Here is a 24143-nt window from a genome sequence, read left to right as displayed (position 1 = left end):
ACTGTGAGTTACTGGTAATTTTTGGAATTATTATAGGTTTACAATTTGGCTCATGCTATCTTTGAATATTTTGAAAAAAAGTTTAACAAAGATCCTAACAGAGAAAGTGTGGGCCAGACTTTTTCAAAATGACCTTTTGATCCTGTATCTCACATTTGATAGCCAATTTTCAGGTAGCTTTCTTCAGAATATTAAGCTTTTTCCAGATACCTGGAGCATAATGTCCAATATTTAAGGTGGGAAAAATAGCTTTTCTTCTCTTGTTCCGTGATAAGAGAAATCAGCACGCTCTGGTGAACGTTTTAAAAAGCAGTCATTTAGACAAAAGCGCTGTTTCTTGCACACCCTCCAGAATTAATTGAGGAACTCTTTTTCTCAGTCAGATGTCCATCTGCTTTTACCATCACCGCTTACTGTAAACCACAAGCCACCTTTGGCTATTTCTGCTATCACAAACACATTATTATGATTTCAGATAAAGCAAAACCTGCCATAGAAATCTACCAAGAATTCCAGAGACACTGAATAAATAGAATCAGTACTGAAAAACAGCAGGAGAAAATTAACTGTAGAAAAATAAAACATTTTGGTTCACTGCCGATATCATTCAGCAATAGCTAAAACTGGGTTAAGGCATTTTAAACTAAACTGAATGTGCCCGCTGCCTTGTAAATACAAAGCTTAAGAATTTTTTTCTGTGAATTTAAGGCCAATTTAAAATGAAAATGTGAACTAGGGTGAAGTGAGTAGAAAGCTCAGAAACAGTCGGTATACATAAGGTTGCAAGGCCCTGCCATTTGACAAGTAGCTGCACATTAGGAGAGAAGAAAATAAGACTATTTTTCACTCTCGCTACAGTTATTAAGCTGAGAGAAAGTAGTGGCAGTGGACAGTGATAGAGACAGGGTAAATGGAAAAGTTATAAATTCCATTTTTATGTCCAAATTATGGGACTGCTAAGGCTTCTATTAGGAAATATCAGGCAGAGAGAAGCAGACAATTGGAAAATTGATTGAGTCATCCACATAAAAGACCTGGCAATACAATAGCTGACAACTCTGAAACAGCTTTTAGAATTTTAGATTTCTCCAACAAAATTGCAAACCCAAACTTTTAAAAAGTGCGTGTATGTGTGTATATACATATATATGTTAATTCCCTCATTGTGACCAAGGACTTTCACAGACTCATAACGTCTAGATTTGGTTTTGAGAGATCCTTTTCAAAATTTATTCTTAGTTTGTAAAACTTAAATCTCACTTCACAAATTCTCACATAAATACAGATCCGTATGTACAAATTGCATTCTGACTGCACAGATGGTAATGGCAGAACAATGTATGCATAGACGAAAAATTGTTCATGTACAAGTGGAGATTTCATTAAGGCCACCTTTAAAAATGTGATCAGGCTATATACTCTCGGACGCTGGTCATAGTCGTCATCACACCTTCAGACTAACTCCTATCAAAACTGAAGCATTTTCTCCTCAGAATAGATGATACCTCAAATTAAGTTCTTTTCTAGTTTAGCAAAAGGTTTTTAGCAAAAAAAAAAAAATAAAAAAGGACTACAAATGCATACATCTAAATCTTTATGACTAAATAAACAATATATCTGTTTTTTAATCGCAGACTCTTTTGAAGATTTGCATTTTCATGAGTCAGAATCATGAACAAGGAGTAAGTACTGTACCTGAATGTTTGCCAGTCTCTCTTTGGCACTCTCTACTTAGCTGTTATTGCATTTGATTATTGATGTTAATTTTATGCTTCACTTATGCTAAGGGTTATGTGGCAGTCTCACAGTCTTTCCACATCTTCTGTAATCTGTTACTGCCTTCTACTTTTGTCCTTTCTAAAACCATCCTCTCGTGCTTTATCTCCTGGTTCTCAAATCACTCCTCCAGGATGATTTCTGAAGGCTGTCCTTAATTCCACTACGTTTACCTCTAGTATTCAGTGTATAAACCTCATCCATCATCCTAGCAGAGCATATCACGGATTTTAAAGAAGGCTTAAGAGCCATCAGCCTGATGCCAGTCATACAGTGCTACTGCTAGTGCTGATGGGATGCAGGGAGGCAGTGAAGCCAGGAACAAATTACACGTATGCAACCTTGAGCAGCCCTCAAGAGAAAAGGAAACCTAAGGGTCTTCTGATACCTGTGAAAAACAGCTGCAGCACTCCAGAGTTAGCTTGTAGGAACCTCTAGTAGTAACAGTGCGGATGGGCAACAAAGTCTAGGCATGATTTTGAAGCCAGCTAAAATACACTGAACGCGTGGCCAGAGCAATTTACCCAAGGTCATATAGGGACTCAGTAGCACATCTCAACGAGGAATGCAAACTCTCTGAATCCCACTCTGATGTTCTTCACTGAGAAACACTGCCTCCTGTGTTTCTTTTCAACAGGGACATTTGAAGGTAAGGTTTCTCAAAGCAGGTCCAGAATCATATATTAGTGGATAGCTCTAAGAATATGTTTGAAATAACCTGGAGCCAATGAAGTTTTCCATGGGTAAGAAATGGACTTTAAAATTATTATTGTGTCACAAATCATCCCTAAAAATATTACTTCTGTGTAAGCATCCAAAGTGAACAACTCATCAGGGAGCTACAGTCAATAACTTTTCACTTTCTTTATGTGTGTTTTTTTTTTCCTTGCATACTTCTCCAAATTTATATCTGCCTCTTGCAAAAAATATTAAGACAAAATGGAGAAGCAAAGCCTGAAAGGGACTTCTGTGTTTGCTGTTGAGATATTTTCCCCAAAGGAAATCTAATTCTCTAATAAGGTGACCCATCTTCTACTATGAGACATCTTGCCTCTTACCTATAGTGAGTATCTGAACTTCTGCTCAGGCTACCTCACTTACAGCACGTACATTGGTGTTGCAATGCTGTACCACTGAAATCTCTCTATCTTCATTTTAGGGTGGCTTTGCTTCTGGGTAGCATCACAAAATCACTATCCATTTGCTGCTTTTAGCAATCCCCACCCTCTTCTCTTCTGCAGTGAACATCTAACAGCATATTAACTGCCTGGAAGTTCTACGTGCTGCATCAGGATTCAACAGCACACACAGAAAGGAAATATTCAGCACTGAAATTTACTCGCTTTGTTGCAGACCAATTCAGTTATGAGGAACAGAGCAACTCAAATGCTGCCAGGAATGTATTTTTTATTTCGAAACATGCCTTAGGTAATTGAGAGTAATTACTAAAACTGACAATGGGAAACAACACCCCAAATTAGTCTTTGGTTTTGGATCTTTATGTCTCAGATTTTTCATAGCTTTACCTTCTTTCTCCTTTATATTTCTCCTGCTCTACCCTTTGCCTCTTCTCCGTGGGTTTTTCCATGTTTCCTCCAGCACTCCCAAATGACGGGAGCCACCATGTAGGGCCTTCCTTTAAAGACACTTCCATTCCTTTAACAGCTCTTCTGACTACGAACATGAAAATGTATTTTCAACAGTTGGAAAGCTTTAAATTGCTGTAATATGTAAGTGGACAAATCATAGAATGGTTGAGGTTGGAAGGGACCTTTGGAGGTCGCCTAGTCCAGCCCCCCTGCTCAAGCACGATCAGCCAAAACAGGTTGCTCAGGGCTGTGTCCAGTCAAGTTCTGAGTATCTGCAAGGATGGAGACTCCACAACGTCCCTGGGCAAACTGTGCCAGTGTTTGACCACCCTCAGAGTACATAATTTTTTTCTTGTATTTAAATGGAATTTCCTGTATTTCAATGTGTGCCCATTGCCTCTTATCCTGTCACTGCACACCACTGAGAAGAGCTTGGCTTCCTCTTTGCTCTCACCTGTCAGGTATTTAGAAACATTGGTATGATCCCTCCAAGCCTTCTCTTTTCCAGACTGAACAGTCCCAGCTCTCTCAGGCTCTCCTTGTATGAAAGATGCTACAGTCCCTTTATCATCTTCATGGCTCTTCACTGAACTCAATACAGCAAGTCCATGTCTTTCTTTTACTGGTTAGACCAAAGTTCTGTACTTAAGCTGTGGCCTCCCAGAGCTAAGGAGTCACCTTTCTCGACCTTGCTGGCAATGCTCCTCCTAATGCAGCTTAGGATGCAGCTGGCCTTCTTTCTTGCAAGGGCACATTGCTGACTCATGTTCAACTTGGTGTCCACCAGAACCCCCAGGTCCTTCTCTGCCAAACTGCTTTCCAGCCCCAGCATGGACTGGTGCATGGAGGTGTTCGTCCCCAGGTACAGGACTCTGCATTTCACTTTCTTGAACTTCATGACGTTCCTCTCTGCTCATTTCTACTACCTGTTGAGGTTCCTCTGAATGGCAGCACACCCAACTTCTGTATCAGCTACTTCTCCCAGTTTTGTATCATCTGAAAACTTTCTGAGGCTGCATTCTGCCACATTGTGAGAATCATTAAGGAAGATGTTAAACAGTACTGGATGCAGTATCCACCCCTGGGCTTCACCACTAGTGACTGGCCTTACAGCTGGACTTTGCATCAGCGATCACAACACTCTAGGCCTGGCCGTTCAGTAATTTTCAATCCTCCTCACTGCTCATTTCTGTAACCCACATTCAGCATGTCTATTAGGATGAATCATATACGTGTATGCAAATCCGATTATGCTGCAGGTCTTTTTTTCCTAGTCTTTCCCCATTCTTCTAACACTATGTTAGAAGGGTTGTTACCCCATTCCCATACATAGTTTAATGCCCCTGCCATTCCCAGAGTGGTGGTGGGTGTGTGTGTTTGGATGGAAGAATCCATCCTGTGACTGGTGTAGGAGCTGTGCAGTTCAGGGGCAGTAATAGTTGAGCCTTTAATTTTTTTGAAATTTGCTAATTGTTAGTTTTCTCCCAGGGACACACCCACATTTCACTTTTTTCACCTGTTGGCTTCAGGGTAGAACTGAAATTCACAGGGAACATTAGGGAGCCCACGTAATTTCTTAGTTACAGGCTTGCAAAACCCTCAGGTTTTGCGTGTCACAGAGGCTACAACTGAAGCCATATTTCAGATGTTATTTTCAGCAGCAGCAAGAGGTTGCGGTTTGGAGCGGTGGAGGGGTTGGGGGGGAACGTTGGATTTTTTAAACTATGGCACTCCTTTGCTCAGGTTCGGGTCCATCCAGTCAGGATCACCTTATGACATTTCCACAAAACGCAGGGAACCTGCAGCTTCTGCTTGCCACCCCAGTAGAAATGATAAGGTTCTGTGAAAAAGGTGTTGGGTTTTTTTTCCATAGAAAAGCTCGTTCTGTACTTCATTTTCTGTTGTGGTTATTTTTAGGCACTCCAGACACCAAAAAAATGTTACTGCAGAAACACCCTGTAGCTACCAGATCTTGTAAAGAAATAGCTAACTTAGCTCAACCTAGTTAGCTTACTACTGAGAGTAACATGCCCACTGCTCAGTAAAACTATCCACCGGAGTATTTACCCCCATGAGCAGGCAAGTCTTGAAGCTCTCAATTTAAAACTAGCTGTAGGGGATTCACCTTGGCTGAAGTCCCTCTAGTAACTGCATTAAAGAGATGCAGTTAGGTTTTATGCATGGGGTGGAGGGTTGAATTTGTGGGTGTGTAGGAGCGCTACCATAACAGCCTAGCACAAATTCATGTTCTTGCAGGTAACTCTGGTCCGCTCTTTACAGTAAAAGAAAAGTTGCGCGTATAATAGCCAATATCAGGTCACCCTGTCTGAAAAATTATACGTATGCTGCACTTGCAGATTTTTTTCTTGCTCAGCTGGGGGAAAGGGAGACTTTTTCAATTCTCAGTGCTCAGACTTAGCTGAATTAGAAGGTTTCATAAATACCTGTTTTCTATCACAGAAAATACAATGCATGTTTTAGGAACTTAAGTCTTTCACAGGGAACAAGATTCTAATTTAGAAAATTAAGAGCAGTTCCTGAGGTCTTACCAGGTTTATCAGATCTACGCTTTGCTGTAGCTTTTATAGATGTCAAATATGGGGGTAGCCAGATCTCCATCCTAGCCTACCTACCTTTTTGAGACTGACTGATCAGTGGCAGGACTCACCCAATCTATAATTTCTGGAGGTGTTTAAAAAAAATAAATCCATAATTATGATAGTGTATGGACTTGGACCCTGACACACAGCATTCTATAAACACAGAAATTCAGCAATCACTGAATGAACAACTGTAGTCCCTAGGTCTGCTAGCAATAAAACATGCCTGTGACGCTGACCGGTATAATTTTTGTGGAAAAAACCCCATCTATATAAATTCATTAAGCATTTGTATTATCAGAGTTATAGTCAGTAAAATAATACAAAAGCACATAAGACACGCGTATGCTTTTCTCTCCTGCCATAAGAAAAACAAAGCCGTGTATTCCCTCTAACTTGGAAATCAATGGGAAATAAATACGTAAATACCTTTAATTCCATGAGCTTAAACTACGTTAAAGTCACCGTTTTCTTTCAACCTCAAGCAAAGACATTCTCCAAATCTCTCAAAACCTTGCCACACTCAGTTCTCTAGCCCAAAAAAACCAAAGGCATAACCCAGTATTCCTGATATTTTTAACTAAGACCGTGAAGGAAAATAATGTCTAAAATGGTGCTTTGTACATCATAAAATAACATCAAAGAGAACAAACAACCTTTGTGGTTCACCCTTCTACAGTATGTCACTCCGTGGGCGCAGTACAGAAATGGGGTTAACACAGAGTTTCTGGAACAGTGCACTCGTCCTCTTTTCTGTTTTTTATTTCATTTGCTCAAAGCTGACCAGAGGGAAAGAGTGTGCGGCTACCATTATCCGCTTCAAGGTCTTATAACAGCCATGCAATATATCACTTAAAAAAAAATATTTTTTAAATGAACAAGTTGCCCTCGAGGCTGAAGACTCGCAAAACCTCCCATGCTAGATAAAACCACCGCTTTCGGTTTCAGATACGGCCCCTGCTGCGACTGCTCTTTTGAAGTGCTCACAGGTAGGGGCAGCTCAGCAGAGGAAGCCCTGCTGTTTTAAACCAAGGAGCCTGAACCCGCAGAGATTACTTTCGGCTTGTTCTGGAAAGAAACTCCTGCTGAGCTGCAGGTAGAGGTATTCAAACAGGAGGGTGATAGGTACATTAGAAACATTGCAATTGATTAAATGACATTTTGCATGGGAGAGAGGTTCAAATTTAAGGTAAGGTCTTTGCACCTAACAGTAATGTAGCTATAAACTGAATTTTAACCTGTGTTTTAAGGCTAGTGCCTTACCTTTGCTTTGGGAGTGAATTTTTAACTACACCTGAGACCGAAGATGTTGTGGTATCACCTGCCTTTGAAGTAGATACTGAGACATCTCTCTGCAATGAGAAGCAAGTCTTTAAGTCAAGTTCCAACTAAGCTACAGCAAATTTAAAGCCAATGCTTCAAGACAGCAGGTTTCTTTGTCTGCAGAGAGGAGCTTCAACCCCAGCTGTGAGTACTTCAAAGGCATAGATGCCACAGCTGGAACTAGAGCTAGAATTACGATGCCAGCCTCAACACACGCTAGGTTTTATGATCCAAAGGTTTCCAGCATCAGTTTTATGAATGTACACATTTTAATAAATTAGAAGCCATCTATAACACCAATTTGCAATTTTAAATACAGCTACACTCTAAAAAATTATTTAGATGAAGTAGACGTTTTAGCATTTGTGAATTATTTACATTTGTCAGAGGCCTTCCTTTCCAAAGGATCACAAATACACCTCCTGTAGTTTTGTAAGGTGCTGAAAGTAAGATTTGCCTTTATTAGCATGTCAGGGAGAACTCTTCCTATGATCAATCAAGGCCTCTGAAATATTTATACAATATACTGAGGAATGACTTCACAGCCCAGCCAAGTACAGCGTGCCCCGCAAAAAGGCCAGTGCTACTATACAGAGAGGTAGCATTATTCCCCAGACTTTATTCAGAAATAACCAGAACACTTCAGGCGTGCAGCTTGGTACGTGAAGGGAGAGCTAAGAGCAAGGTTGCAGCTTTTGCCAGTCTCTAAGTGTGGCAAGGCGGGTGAGAACGAGCTCCTCACCACACAGACGCTGCATTCAGGGGAAGTTCAATTCACTCGGGGAAAAGCACAGATTTTATAATATTGTAAAAACAAACAAACAAACAAAAAATTATCCCTGTGATACATTGTTTAACAGTGTTTCCTAGATTAATCCACAGACCCCTCCCATCTTATCCCTGATCCACAGAGACATAGTTCCATCATTCTCCTTTCCTTCTGACTTTGGAGTCTAAAGAGAGGATCTAGAGGCGGGCAAGGGACACAAAAGGAGAACTCCCCACTGCTCCATTGTCTACAGGGGGTGTTAAGCCAACAGGATGAGTGGTAAAATATCTTAAGAATAGGCTTTTTGGGGGTTGTCAATTCCATTTTTTAGTCATGAGTTTTATTTTCTCTGAAATGAAGCTCTACTTTTAAGAGTTTGCCCTTTTATTTTTAATGAAAAAGCTAAGTCAATAATTTACAGCTTTGCTGACAAAAAGGTCTCTTAAAAAACTTCTCTAGATTTCCTTGGTGAAGTAGCTTTATTTTACTTTCTCTTCATTATTTGATGAACAAAGCATTCTAGTTTATTTGGCTTTATTTATAAGTTTCCTGTCCTTCAGAAATAAAATGAAAAGAGGACAAAAAAAGTAAGAGAATGGGGTGAAATCAGGAGGAAAAACTAAATTAAACCGTAGAAAGCGCGATGCTTCCTAAGAGTCCTTTCTACATACTCATTACACCTCCCATTTCCTCCTTTCCTCCTCTGGGCAAGAGGCAATACTCCATTTTACTAGCCCACGATGAGAAGCTATACAATGTTTGCTATCTCTCTGGCCAGTCTGGAATTACTGTCAATTAAGCTGCTCTGTGCAAGAGATATTAAAGAGTATCTCTTGTTCCATACTGGGGTTTACATTTTGTCTACAGCTATGAAGCTTTTTCAGTCTTTTTAGCAAGAGCAGTACAATGTCTTTGGAGGGATTATACGCTTGCCCTTTTCTTACTGTGACTTAAAGTATAATAGAGAGCTATGGAGTAAATATAATGCTGTAATTAACTGGAGTGGCTCTGCTGATGTTATTAACTATGAGCGTGTAACTCAAGTGGCTTCTGAATAGCCACAGAGGCCCAAGAGTGAAATACAGTTCTCTATTCACTTCATAGCCATCTGTTATTATTAAAGTATGTTGGGTTTTCCAGTTAATGCTGAAAGTTTTAAAGTAAGGCATCACTATGAGATGTTGGAAAATGCTTTTCTAGGTGGTATGTGATTGGGGGAGCAGGCACAAATTCTAATACTCTAATAATACATTATTTTACTGTGTATTATTTTACTGTGTATTATTTCACTACTTACAGCGAAGGCATGCTTATAATTCTGATTACCCTTTTTTTTTTTCCCCCAATGCAGTATTCTTTTTCATTCTAATTCTTCATTCTGAGCAGTTTATGTACATCCAACATAACTATATTCTGCATTTGGGAGGAGTGGAAAACATACAGTTCAAAGCCATTACGGCTCTCCCTGCACTGTGGTACAGAGCCCAGCTTGTGTGATTTGTCGCAGCTTTATTAAGGTTAACGTTCCAGTAACTGGTAGAGCATCTATTGCTCCTGTGGTTTTCAGCTGATCACGCTCATGATGTCCTTCTCATCTGCTTTCCCTTGCATACTAAACATTTATATTTCAAAAATAGTATGCTTAAAATTTCACCTTTTAATTCACGTGCAAGCAGCTAAAAGTTTTTATTTTTAAGGTGCTTATGCCATTTCTGGCACCTGGGAAAGCAGGACAGGAACCCTGGCTGGGAGAAAAAAGCTTAGCAGGCATCGATCCTTAAGCTTTTAGCACAGAATTGGAATTTCCTGAATTTTTTGGTGCTTTCCTTATTACATGCAGCATCACTCTAGTTCTATTTTTAGAAATTGAAGATATTTCAGGACAAATTATTAAAAACATGAAATTGGTCACAACAGGGAGCTAATCACTCAAAGGAATACAACAAGCTGGGCAAGATGGACCTCACCACTTTCCTTTATAATAGTACTCTGGCCAAATGTTTCAACTATAGTGGAGTACCCACAAGTCTCTGTCAAGCCACTGCAGTTGCGTGTAAAGAACTAGGGGCTGAGATGAAAACAGTCAGTAGAAATGTGAATCCAGTTGCTGATGGGCGGGGTGTGGAGATGGGATTGTGGAGCATTGTTCAAATTTGGGACACAATCAGATCTAGGACTGAAGTTTGAGACTAAAGTAACCAAAGCTTGTTTATTACAGGACTCTGTAAAGATGGTTGTGTTGCTGAATGCCAGTGACCCCCACAGGGCCAGCAAACGCATATTGTCAAAGGTGACTTTACAGATGGATATGGTTTGTTGAAAGACAGTAACATCCAGGGCAAAGATGAGGGAATTAGATGAGCATAAACTGAATTTAATATTCTGGTGGATGAGAACCACCCCAAGGGCTGCAGAGCCAGGCACTAAGGGGGATGATGGGACCATCAGGACAGTGCCTTGCCAGCCAGGGCCCATCATACCACCCCAGTGGGACAAGCAGGGCACACCCAGGGATGGCAGCCAGGTTCAGCCAAGGGTCCAGATCAGAAAAGCTCATGGCAATGAGACGGGGCCAAGATCAAGCTGGGAAGTCGTTTGCTGATCAGGGTTATGATCATGTCTGATGAGGATAATCAGGGTCAGGCACAGCCCAGTTGTTGCTAGGCAGGTTCAAGGTCAGGCTAGGAAGTCCTTTTGTGGGTTGGGGAATAAATCAACAGGATCTGTGGCCAGACATGGGCATGGCTGTGGCTGAGCTGGAGACTGAAACTTCTGTGACATCATTCATTGGGAAAGGTCCAATGGCCCCCGGCTGAACTGAAATTGAGTTCCTGAGCCATGGACAGGGGTGGGGAGAGGCCCCAGGTGAGGCTGGTCAAGGCCATTAAAGCCTATTAGTGCCCTCAGGGCCCTGAGAATAGATGATGATGAGTATTTACAACAGTCCCTGAGCTACCTTTAAGATTCAGAATTGGGGTGGAGGCTCAAGACCTAGATTGAGCAGATATCTTTAAATCGTGTTAGATAAACCCCACAGAATTAGGATGTGGGCTGCCAGCAGCAGCACGGTTAGGTCTATAGAAGGTCTCACTCAAGTATAGTTAAGGTTAAGTTCCACTCAGGGAATAAGTGGTAGAGGAAGAGGCACAGTTTATTGCTGGATCAGTCAAGACTAGGATAAGAGTTGTGGCTGGCTGAGTAAGTAAATTGTGTTTAGTTTTAAGATGAGAACAGATTGCCTTGCAGTGCCTGCCTATAGGGCTGGGACACATTTTTTGCCAACTGGGACTGAAAATCCAGGTATTGCCTGAGCTTACTAAGAAGGCAAAATGGCAAAAAATGAAAATGCTTTTTCTGGTGATTTTCTTATGGGTGTGAACAGGAATAAACTGCACGTCAGCTGAAAGCAAGGGTGAGAGCTTGGCTAGACTTTTTCCTTCAGAAAAATAGATTTTGTGTGTGTGTGTGTCAGTGGTCAGTTTAACATGGACAAATCCTGAATGTGAATCCTCCTTCTAAAGATACTTTGGTTGCAATTGATGTTATTGAATATTACGTTTGAAGCTGAAACAAAAAAATCTGGGCTTCAGTGGTCCCAGTGCTCTGTTGACCTAAATGGAAAATTCTCCGGTCTTTCACAGGGTTTTTCTTAGGTGACCACTTTGGACACACCATCGTATTAAAGCTGCCTGGGTGCAGCGCTGCTGACTTTATCCCTGGAAGTAATTCTGCTGGTAACATTTTGAACATCAGCAAGGGCAAGTGGCAAAGCTTGCGCTTATACGGTGGCAGTGCATTAATTGAAAGTATGAGGGCTCTGTATAGCCAGGTCTTGTCACAGGAAGAAAAATTGATCAAATTATGCAAAGCCTTCCCTTTAAAAAAAAAAAAAAAAACAAACACGTCTTTAAACAAATGAAGTAATGTTGTCTCCAGTAGGGAAGGAAGGAGTAGCTCCTCAGACTAATCTAGCCTTCCTATGGGGGCATCATGAAAATTCAGTTTGTCAGGTTTTTTTACTGTAATAGATATTATAGAGACATTAAAGATAACTTTATTCTAGGACTATGTTACAGGATTAATAATGCAAACCTGCATTATTATAAACCAGTTTTTAGTATGGTAATTCATGTTAGTAAAGGAAAATAATCTTCCCTTCTTCCAGCACATGCTCACATTTGGCAGCCTTTAAGCTGCCAACACACTCCTCCTCCCTCCGGTAGCATCCTGATGATGCTACTGGGGACATCCTCAGAGAAAAGGACAAGATTTTTGCAGCGCTTTGTCTCCAACATGAAATTTCTATTGCTGTCAAAAGAGAGTATCTCTGTGGTTATCACTGACATCTTGACAGGAAGAAGGAAAAAAAAACTATTGATGCACATGAACACAAAATCAAACGACCTGTGAATAGATGTTTATATTAGCAGAAACCCATTCCTTTGAAAAAGTGTATGCACATACTGAGCAAGGTGCAGGGTTTATGGAGTAGTTTTGTAGTGATGGCCAAGACAGATGAGGATAAATGTCTCTCTTCTTTTGATTCTCCTGGACCTCTTTCTCTATGTTCTGTTCCACATTCTAATGGGGGAAAGGGTAGCAAAACCGGACATTTTGGATGTATAGATGTTATTGAATGAAACTTTCATTTGTTGTAAAAGGATTAATCTTTACTTTGAAACCTAGTATAACTCTTTTCAACTTTTGCCAAAGATACTGCTGAAGTATCTTTTTCCCTGCAGTGGAGCCTACCAGTTTTCATTTGACTGCCCGTCCCAGCATAAGTTTTTATTTGCAGATATTTTGGATGTGCTTCCGTGACATTTAACCTTGCTTTGTCTAATGTGGGCATGGAGTTCAGAGTTTGGTTTCACTAGGCACGGTATCTGAACATTAGACACTTGGGATAGCATTTTTTTTTTTAAGTGTCATGTTATGGCTGTATGGTGAATCTCCAGTTCATTTTGCTATATTCCTTAATTTAGCCCAAGTATATATCTATGCAATAGCATGTGCATAGAAAAGTATTCTGCTGTATGTTAGAATAAGGGCAGGTAGTAATGGTACCAGTATTGAAAATGGCAAGGTGGAAAAGCAGTATATTTACAATCCTGATTTTCAACTGGCATCTACTGCAAAGGCAGGCATTATAGGAATCTGATCAAGACCCTTTTGGAATCAGTGGGAATTTTCCCATAAACATACTTGTCCCTAGGTCATTCACTAGATTTTGAATTAGCTTGGTGATGAAATGATGTCATATTAACGATTCTGCCATTACCTGCAGAAGTAGCATTTGTGAAGGAGGTGTTTTGATAAGGTTATGCCATTAGGTTAGCACTACTGATTTTTATCAAGTAGCCTACCCATTGTGCTCTCCCCAGACATGAAAACACTATGGTCTGCTCCTCTAAGCAATGTCTGACGGCAACTAAAGTTGCTACATGCAAGAAATAAATACAAAAATAAAAAATAAAGCATTGAGCATAACTGCAAGAAATTAACTAGCCCAGTGTGGAGCCAAGCCCATTTGTGGCCTGAGTCCAAGACCATTTCACTGCAGAAAGGATGGACAACTTGCGGACTGTTTAAGTTTTATCACCTTCAAATCCTCATGCATCACAGACAAAATTGAGCTAACTGTTTTCCAATCCATTATGAAAACCCAGAGTGCCCAGCTATTCACGGATTTGTTTGTTTGTGGTTCCTGGATGTTTCTGGTTCTGCTGAATGCCTTCAAAGAGAGAAGAGAGGACAAGGATTAAATATTAGGCTGTAATTGAAAGTGATGATTTAAAAAAATATTTTCTAAAAGGAACATTGTGCTGCTTGTGAACTCTGTCCTGTTTTCATCTTTGACAGCTACCACAATCGGGCTGTTATTCACAAAGGCTTCAGAAACAGCGTGGTCTATTCCACCCCAGTGCCTCTCCTTTAGTAAGCTTTTCGTGAAGACATCCAACATTTCACCTACGTACGTGTCTAGCTGTCAGGCAGCATGAACTGAAATCCCAGGAAGCACCAAGATCGGGTAGCTGGCAGCACTGAGCACATACCCCGCTATGACTTCTGTAGAGTTTATACCCTCCAGATTGGGGTACAACTGTAGAAGAGTGGTCAAAAGCAAGAAGAGGGTTAATCTGGGATTAGTCAGGAACAGACTAGGACTTGGACATCAAGTTGTATAATTGAAAAAGAGAGAGAAAGAGAGAAAAAAAAATCTCTTAAGTGGAGGTTTGTTGGGTTTTTTTCAGGGGCACTTAGCTAGAGCTAGAGAAAAGCCAGTCTCTTCAAACGTGAATGCCTACACTGAGTCAACAGCAGGGTAATTCAAACACGTAATTTATATTTCAGGACCTCAATCTGAGCAATATGAATGTTTAAATAAGCAAAGATACGCTATTCAGCAAAGCCCCTTCTCTTTCTCCCAAATTGTAGCATTTCTTACATTTGATGTTTCAGTGGGAGTTCTACATATTGCTAAATCAAGACATCAAAGTGTTCTGTGAAATTGACAAGTAATTAATGGATACTGTTTTCCAGTCACACCCCTACAGAAGCCACTGTTTTACTATTTGCTGTCCTCCATGAGGAACTTTAGGTTTAAGAAATGCTGATGGCTATTTTTCCAACAAAACACAATGAGGTAATTAATAAAAAAAAAAAAAAAGATCAAATTAATTATTTTTGTTTGCTCTTTGCTAATGATTCAAAAACTCCAACAACATGCATATAAAGGAAAGAACCATCTATGAAGGTGCTTGCTTTTATTTTTACTTGGAAAAATGACTACTATACAGCATGACCTCTAGTACAGCATGGAAACCACTCCTGTGAGAATACTTGGAGAAATCATTTTCATCCATCTATAAACTGGATTTCATTGGCAACCTGTAAGTACGGTGTAATGCTGTCGGATTCACAGATACTAAGGATGTGGATGGATATAGGTTTACAGTGCTGTCGCTGTAAACTGGAGTGCTTCAGTGTACGCTGTTCTTTTCTCTAGATACGTATTTCTCTCCTACCCTGGGCAGAGTAATTTTATTCTCCCTGGGTACCAAGAGCCATACTTTAGGTTAGACTCTATATCTGTGATGGAAGGATGAAGCACTTGCACTTGCATTATTATATTCCTATGCAGATTACTCCACTTTGACTCAGAGTGAAATTAAATTAAAAGCTGCTTACCTATTAGCTCCTTCCTGACAGCAGATAGCAAGGAAGGACAGAAACGGCATTTTCTTTGAGTTCTGTCTCGTTACTTGCCTCTCATGTGCAATAGGCCTGCTCGGGTTGTTTTATGATTTGCTGTTGCAGAGAAACAGCAAACCATCGGCATAACAGGAATAAGGAGGGAATTCTGATCCAGGCACTTAACTCTGAGTCAAATGTCTGCTGAAACAGCAGGTTTGCCTAGGGCTATGGGGAAGATTGCCAGACCCTGGTATATGCTATACACATAATGACAACACCCTGGGCAGTGCTGGGTCGTACAGCACCTGCCCGGATCCTCTGGCAGTAGCTGTAGCCAGCATCACATCCTCTGAGATAGGATATCATTTGCCTGGCTTCTTGTCTGCTCCCAGGATGGAGAGGAGGAGGGAGATAAGAAACCTTCAGCTCCTCTGACCACCGAGACTGGGATACCTAGGTATTCTCTAGGCAAGTGGAAAGCTAGAAGGAAGGCTTTAGCTTAATTTTCACACCAAGCAGTCCCCAAAAGGTCTGGTAGATGGAAACCCCAAGATTTCAAGCACCAGTGAAAGAATTAAGAAGTTAAATACTTAAGAATTAAGTATTAATTATTAAGAAGTTAAATACCTGATTTCCCCAGGTGAATAGGGATTTGCACTCTTTATTACAAGATGCAAGGGCAGAGACAAGCGATGTATCCTGATGTATGCCGATAGAAATAATTTGGTAGGTAACAACACAGAACAAGTCTGAAAACTGTACTGCTTATAAGAGAGAGGCAAAAGAGAAAATAATTTTAAATATATATATATATGAACATTCTGAAAGACATATATTGCAGGCAGAAGTATCTTTAGATAGAATGTTTTCAAATTTTGCATGTCCTCTGAGATCCTGTCTTACCAGGACCTTCATGAAAAAGTAAAACACATTCCTTTCTCATTCACATCTTTGTTTTTTTATTTCCTTTTCCAGAAGAAACTCTCTACCATTTAGATGTGAAAAATCCCCAGGGGTTGCACAGAAGCTAAGAAATGTAAAAAAGGAAAATAGTCACAGTGATGCAACCCTAAACCTCTACAAAGTGTAAATATTATCCCAGCACCAAATTCAGATGAGGCATTGTAATTGAATGACTCCCATTTCTATGGTCACAAACCACAGTGCTTCAAGAGCATCTTTTTGCTATTATGATGTTACTATAAATCATTTTACATGCGCTTAAGACTTCCCTCAGCTATCCCCACTTGCTTTAGTATTTAACTGCTTGGACTGAAAAATGTGAAAACCCTATCCACACGATAGATTTGGTTCATTTGTGGTTTTCCTCATCTTCTCATAGAATACATGATTTCAGGTGAGTTTAGCAAAACTTACAGAGAGACCATTTTTGTTCGCACTTAATAAGCATTTCTATTTCAATCCACTGTTTGCCTAATCTCCCTGCTCTATGCTGTGCCGTGGCAGAGCTGCTATTGTAGATAAGAGAGTGCTTGGCATAAACATGCACAGTAATATGAACAGTAACCACGGGTACCAAAGCCTCCCGCTAGCATTCTTCCAAGTGTCAAATGTCTATGGTTACCTTTCGGGAACCCGCAGCCCCTGTCCCTCCTGACAGCATCTCTTCAGCCAGCAAGTCACTGCCTGACAATTTATTAGTAGTTCAAACCACATGAACCTGACTAAATGCATGCTGGTCTCAAGCGTGTGGACTGAGGTGGGAGATGCTATGCTTAAATAAGTATATATTATTAATGAAGCTACGTGGTACTGCCTTATGCAATGTATACCGTTAAGGAGACAGTCAGGGAGGGTAAGCCAAGGAGGAGGCAGGCTCAGGGTTCATACTCTTTTATTCTATTCAGGGGCAAAATTTTCATGCCACGCCTCCGCGAGGAATCTTTGCAATGTGGTTCAGATTATCTTGTAGCGTTTGGCTTGAAGTGTCCCAAAACACTCTGTTGCTGTGTGAATGTGTTTTGTCTGATTCGATAAAAGAGTTGTGGGAAGAAAACCATGCCAAACACCAGATCTTTTCCAGGCATTTCTCTGCACAGCATGGTGTCGCGCACAGCAACAAAAAACAAATCTCAGATTTGCAACAGTAATGGCTTAAAAGGGACAGTCTCTGTGAGTATTTGCAGTTAAGGCTGAGTAAAATATTTTCTTCCCCTACAAGATCATGAACGTTTGGCTTGAAATATGCCTTAGTATAGTGCCATCCTTTCCTTCAGCCACAATGGCTTATCATTTTTTCTCTTTTTAATCTCTTCTACCCAGTGCAAAGTCACCCGGCAAGGATTCATTACAGCAATTCCAAACTAGATGAGGGTGTAATAGAAATAAAAGTGCATTCTGTGTATCCTAATTGTCAGCCTGAATACCTGTATTAACCAGTACTAGAGGAGTGGGATTCATAACACATTCGCCAGGGAACCTGGTTCCCTGATAAAGCTAGTTTTAATATCTTTTAATATTTTATATGTGGACTTGCAAAAAGCTGGCATTTTGCAGCTTGTTAACGCAGTTTGGCACTAAGGAAATGTTTCTATTCGACATTACTAAAATCTGCATTTAACCAGTAAAATAATTAATTAATGTTCATTGTATTTGTGTTTCTGTGGGATTATTTGAACTGACATTATGCTGATTGGTTGGTATGTTTATACATATCATTTTAGAGGTTGCCAAGGAAACCTAGAGCACTCTTTTTTGAAGGAAATAATTCAAATTAATTGTGCCAGTCATAATTTTTAAATAGTTTTGCAAGTGATCAGTTACATAATTATGCTAAGAGAATATAGCCTTTCATATTTATTATTATGTTCCTAACATTTACTTTAGGTTAAAAAACAGCAGAACAAGTCTCCCCCTACATGACACGCTTGGAGGACTGCAGCTGTAGTAGTTTAAATATGTTAATCATATGAGCATCTGGTTTATGGAGGGTTTTTTCTGATGCCACGACACTGAGCACAATGTTTCCATGGGTGATCTTATTACTGATTCATAAATCTGACCTTTATAAAGTAAAAGAAAAAAAAAAAAGCTCAATTTTAGGGCAGTATCTGGGACGTATTTCAGAGAAGTGGTTAGGCCTTTGCCTCAGACCTGGAGGATGTTTATACGCTTGCATCAAAACTGTGATCCTGAAACTCCTGTGACAGCTGAAAGGTCAAGTGACTCTTCCCTCCCTTCCCTTTGGCTCTGCTTGCCCGGAGGCATGCGGGGGGTCTGAACCCGGCCAGCAGCCAGGCCCCTCCGAGCCACTCGCTCCCTCCCTGCCGCTGGACGGGAGAGAGATGGAAGAGCAAAAGTGAGAAAACTTGTGGTGGGTTGAGATAAAGAGAGTTTAGTAAGCGAAGGAAAGAGAAAGAAAAAAACCAAAACAAAGCAAGTGGTGTGAAGGCAATCTCTGAGCAGTGGTTACTTCCAAAAAACCCCCTCCCTCGCTATCTATCGCTGAGCACGATGTCATACGGTGTGGAACATCCCTTTGGTCAGTTGGGGTCGGCTGTCCCACCTGTGTCCCCTCCCAACCTCTTGCCCACCCCCAGCCTGCTCCCTTTGAGAGCAGAACGGGAAAAAGAGAAGGCCTTGCCGCTCTGCAGGCACTGCTCAGCAACAGCCACCACGCGGGTGTGTTGTCAACACTGTTTTGATCACAAATCCAAAGCACAGCACCGTATGGGCTGCTCTGAAGAAAATTAACTCCATCCCAGCCAGAGCCAGTGGAGCACACTTCAAATTCTCTCACGTACATAGAAAGGCAACTCTGTGCCTGTGCTAAACTACCTCAAAACGTCTTAAAAGCTGAGCATATACCACAGGCAAGTCAGGGAATGGAGACTCTATTTCAGCCTGTTAAAGGCCCTGAACAGCTGTGGTTGGATGGGCAGTCCCTATCTGCACCTCCCGTCCACCAGCAGGATCAGTCCCAAAGCCACCTCTGATCGCTGCCCCATAGGAGGGATGGGGGGAGGAGTGAAACTCCCCACTGCCCTTCTGCATGTAGTTATGGTGTTCAGGAAAAGGAAGACTTGGGCTCACATCATGGGGGATCCAAGACCCCTTTCTGGAAAACATGGTCTGCAGGGTATTTTGATGAGAAGCACTCATCGTCTGCCCAACCGCCATGCAGAATCGCCCCATCCCACCCTGCCTTCGTCATACGCAGCAGAGCAAGTTGTGAGTGGAGAGCTGAGAGGAGCATGTGCTCAGCTGGGGCGCAGGAGCCCACGCCAGGTTCCTGTGCCTGTGTTTTCTTTTCAGTGGAGAGCAAATATAAGCAAAGCGCAGTAATGATCGAGGTACTAAGCAACATACCTCCTCTAATCACTAGAGTATTTCACATAAAAGATGATGCATAGATACCCTTCACATTTTCTTGGAAGAAAGTGTCTGCTTTACTCTCCCAGATGCATACTACAAGTACGGGGATGCATCTTCTCTGCAGCCTGAGCAACCACGAGGCTGTGATTTCATGCAGCTGCTCTTCACTAGCTCATGGTGGCTCCCTGTTCAGTAGAGATTTTGGACCCTGCTTTGAGAGACCTAACTCTACAGGCACCAGCCAAAGAATTTCAGTCCAAGATCTGCAAAAGACCTAGTTCCCTCCCGAGCAGCATCTGGAGGCCAGGCAGGATATACTCAGGCACCCAAAATGGCAAGGCATGCCTGTGTTCAAGCAACTTTGAAATCTGAGCTTATCTTCAATAGCGAGATAGCCCAGTCAAGTCAGGTTCATGATCTCTCTCACTTGCCCGCACCACTTCCAAAAGTGAGCTCTCTGCTATGTGCTCCCTTAGGTTTTTTTGACAGTGTTATCTGTTGTTAGATTTAAACTATCCTTAAATTACTTCTGCCCTACTGACTTCAGTTTTGCTTAATCAGGGCCACAGCAGAGGTGGCTAAACCTCCTCCCAACCCAAACCCTACTATTAAGTAACAGCATCTACAGAGACAGATGTTACCAGGAAACAAAATGAACAGTACAATGCACTTTCAAACCACCGTGTAACAGAATGACCTTGCGATTTCAAGGTCCCCTCAAACCCAATCACAGTGCCACGGGCAGCGCACATGCCACCACTTCAGGAAACAAGATGGTTTCTGAATGATAGTATCCTTTAATAATCACCCTGGTAAACATTTATTAAGAAAATAGTTTTAAGCCATGGATTGGGATAATCAGAGCGATAAATAGTAGGATCTTTTTGTTGTATGAAGTAGCCCATAAAATATAATACTGACCTCTTTCAATAGTAGCAATGATAAAGTGGTGGTTCTCTCTCTCCATGGGCCTGACAGGAGCCTGGATTTTCAAACGAGGGACTGAACACCTTCAGATGCTTGCAGTCAGCAGAGTTGCAGGCTCCATGTTCTACTCCTTTCCTCCTAGCAAAACTTATTTTACCTTCAGCTTGTTGTTTTACCCCCCATTTATTAGTTGAATCTACCTCTTTTCTCTTGTTTTATGCATCCTTCGGACTGGGACCAACTTTACGATCGCCAATCATCTGGCACAGGGAGGATCTCTTCTTTGATAGGAGCTCTCAAACTTTTCTGCAAAACCAAATAAGTATGCAAATAACTGCAAAAATAAGTAACTACAAAAACAGATAACTGCAATAATATTTAACCAATAGGGAACCAAATATTTTGGGCCAAATTATGCCAATTACAGTCTCTCATGAAGGATCTGACACATGAGTATGGCAGGGCCTTTGGAAAGTAGCAATTGATTGAACAAAGCATCAGACAATATCTAACTGTTTCCTGTAAAGTATTGCAATCTGAGGAGAGCTATTTAACATGATAGCTACTTTTGTTGGTGTTGTTTCACTCTTGAAGTGGAAGAAAAGAGAGAGAATTAAAATAAGACGAAATGGGCTTTTCTCTCTTTTAATCTTTTATTCCTGGCAAGTAAAATTTACCCTAGTAATAATCCCCTTAAATGCTGTGAAGTAAATAAACTTTCAAATGGAGTAAGCGTCTTACAACTTACCTAATAATTTCACGACTGTTGGAAATTTTAAAGTTTTTGAAACAGGAACTTTTATACATCCAATTCATCATAAATTAATCATAATTTATTGCAACAGAACCCATCAAGTTGAATTCAGTTGACATTAATGAAAATGTCATCTGTATTTCTATAGGTGCTCCATTATAATTTGTCTGCAGTTAAATATTGGTCAATCATCACTTAAAATTAGGCCTACCCTCAATTTTTCTCCCAGTATGTCTTCTGGCCATACATAATGTAACTCGATTCTTGAGCTGAATGGGTAATTGCTGCTCTGTCTGTGCCACTAGACTGCCCTATCATGGAAACACAATTTAGGTTTTTGTACCTGGTCAGTCTGGAATGAGTATCTTAAATGGAAAAAGTTATAGAACACAGCCAGTTAAATGAAATTCCCCGTTCTCTCTAAGCTAAGAGAGGTGAAAGTTTCCTAAATTGCATACAAAAATTGTCCCACCTTTTTGCAGAAGGAGGGAGCAGTGTTCCTGCAGCATTGACCAGAGAATGAAGAAAATTCTGGGAAGGAAAAATGATTTGGCCCTATAAGTAGACGTGGGGATTTTAAAAATGGCATAGCTGTATTTTAAAGCAGAAATGGTGAAAAAGACTTTTTGTAATCATTTTAGGCAAGGTGGGGTTTTCATTAACATAGATCACCCAAAAGGTGCCAAACGTCCTCACAGTCTGAACCCACAGTAAGTTCCTGACAAATCCCGTACTTCCGTACTGAGCCATTTATGCTGCTAGTTACCAGTAACGCATTTGTCGTACTGAGGGACTCATGGACACAGCCAGCAAAAGAGGCATTCATTCAACCTCAGTGCTGCATCTCACGTGCAGACAAAATCAGACTGAACAGACTGAAATAGTTCCCTGCTGCAGGCAAGGGAGAACATGCAGAAGGTCACTCTCAGGTGCATGTTGGGAAACTCGCCACCAGAAGGGTCATGGAGGGATGCAGTAAATTCAAACACACAAAAATTATGTTCACTGTATGTATAATATTCAGGTGCAATAGACTTTTGCATTTGTAATACACACTGCCTTAGGGGGACCTGGGGGAAGAGTTTTCCAAAGAATGAAATTGTTCTTTCACAGGACAAAAAAATGTCCTCAAAATACATGAAAGATAAAGAGCATAGAGATGACAGAAATCAGTTACCTGTTTGGATTCCTGATGTCCCAGGGACATAACTCAGCAGTATAGATTTAACCATTAAATCAAAATCCTCTACAGTTACAGCAACTGTTCAAGCACACCTCTCACACTAACTCCGGAGATGCACTCTTCTAAAATTTCTGTCTCTGCATTTCTGCCCTCTGGTATTTACACACTGACAGTTAGAAAAATTAATTGCACATTCAAATATCGACTAAAGTGGGGGTTTTGTTTTTTAAATAGGATTTGGGGGCACGTTTATAAAGAAAAATCGAAACTTGATTTGACAACACTTATTATAGGATCAACGCATTTACAGGAATTTGGGCAGGAGTAGGCCCAAGTGATATTGTTCAAGAGAACACAACCATCTTTACAGTCTGTAGGAATTATTTGGTGAGATAATCCTAATTCCTTTGCTGCAAGCACCGAAGTCTCTAGCAGTCAAAGGTTAAAAGTTGAAATCATCTCAATGTTTGTTTCAAGAATTTACAGATCAGTATTATTTTACATGAGTAAAATAAGGAGCTGTGTTTCTAAGCAGGCTCAAGAGCAACCAGAAGTAGAGAGGCCAAGAGAACTGATCTCTGTTACTTTGATGGCTACATCGATGGTGTTTAGTGAGTATTTTACAAGCAATAGAGATCTTGGATAGGTGCCCCTGGGTTTTAATTCCTATTCAGTTTTACAAGAGTTTAATACCCTGCTCTAAAGAAACCAAACACTGGCTGCAGGAATTCAGTTTCCAGCTTTTCATTCTCTCAGCAGGAGACCGATGTTCTTTTTTTCCAAATAGTTGAAAACAACAAGAAAATCAGCAAAACATTCAGAGGATGGAAATGTTCGAGGTAGAGAAGAAGGGAATCGTTTACATATATGCATTTCCCAGATTTGAAAACTTGTTTTTCAACTCACATTTCTTCCCCACTTACTGCTGCTTGCTGACAGTAAGCTTTGTTCAATTGTGTCAGAGCGAACAGGAAGACGATAGTACATCGCCCAGCAGATTCAAACGGCAGGAAGACAACTTTGCCAAAAAATAAGTAAGTAAATAAATTACTTTTCAAAGCACTAATAAGTAACATCAATAAGAGTTTTATTATTGATGTGTCCATGCTCTAAGCATCAGACAGTGAAAGACCAGATGACTCCAGTGTGGTTTACAGCCTGCTCACTGAACAGGAAACCACTGAGCTTCACTCTTTGTTCAAAAGCTGCTGCTAACCTAAATTATCTTGTAATTCTGAGAGTGGGGCAGTTGAAACTCAAAAATTTGTGTTGGTATTTCACAAACTTTGGGCAATTCCAAGGGTGGATCCTTAGGTACTAGATAAAAGAAGTGTGGATTAATGCAGTCCTAATGTGATCCCTGGCCACATGATTGTAAAATATTTCTTCTTGTTGTTTCTGAATACTAAGTACCGCTACTGCAACAATGCACAAATGTCGCTGGACAGGCTGATACAGAGCTAAGGTCCAGTGAGTAAAGAGGGTGATGGCGAGACAACCGTCATCCAGGACACCAAAGTCAAAACCCATTTATGTGTTTCCTCCACACTCACTATATCTCATATATTCCCTATGGCTGAGTAATAACAGGCTGGAAGAATACCATATTAGGACTAGGGGAAATTGTTGTACTTATTCTGCTGGCTGGCAGAATGGGAAGGGAGCCATGTGCAGTGGCACAGCTGCACGC

General features: G+C 40.8%; 1 protein-coding gene across 1 annotated transcript in view; it reads left to right on the top strand.

Moving 5' to 3' along the window:
• The first annotated feature begins 23421 nt into the window (after positions 1-23421).
• Positions 23422-24143, top strand: part of CLNK (cytokine dependent hematopoietic cell linker) — a 34440-nt gene continuing 33718 nt past the window's right edge. Inside the window, exon 1 of the mRNA XM_063336179.1 lies at positions 23422-23487. The gene's annotated coding sequence lies outside the window, so the exon portion shown is untranslated. The remainder of the gene's footprint in view (positions 23488-24143) is intronic.

The sequence above is a fragment of the Chroicocephalus ridibundus genome, chromosome 5 (genome assembly GCF_963924245.1).
Source record: "Chroicocephalus ridibundus chromosome 5, bChrRid1.1, whole genome shotgun sequence".
Taxonomy (NCBI): Eukaryota; Metazoa; Chordata; class Aves; order Charadriiformes; family Laridae; genus Chroicocephalus; species Chroicocephalus ridibundus.
This window is presented reverse-complemented; position numbering and strand designations above follow the sequence as displayed.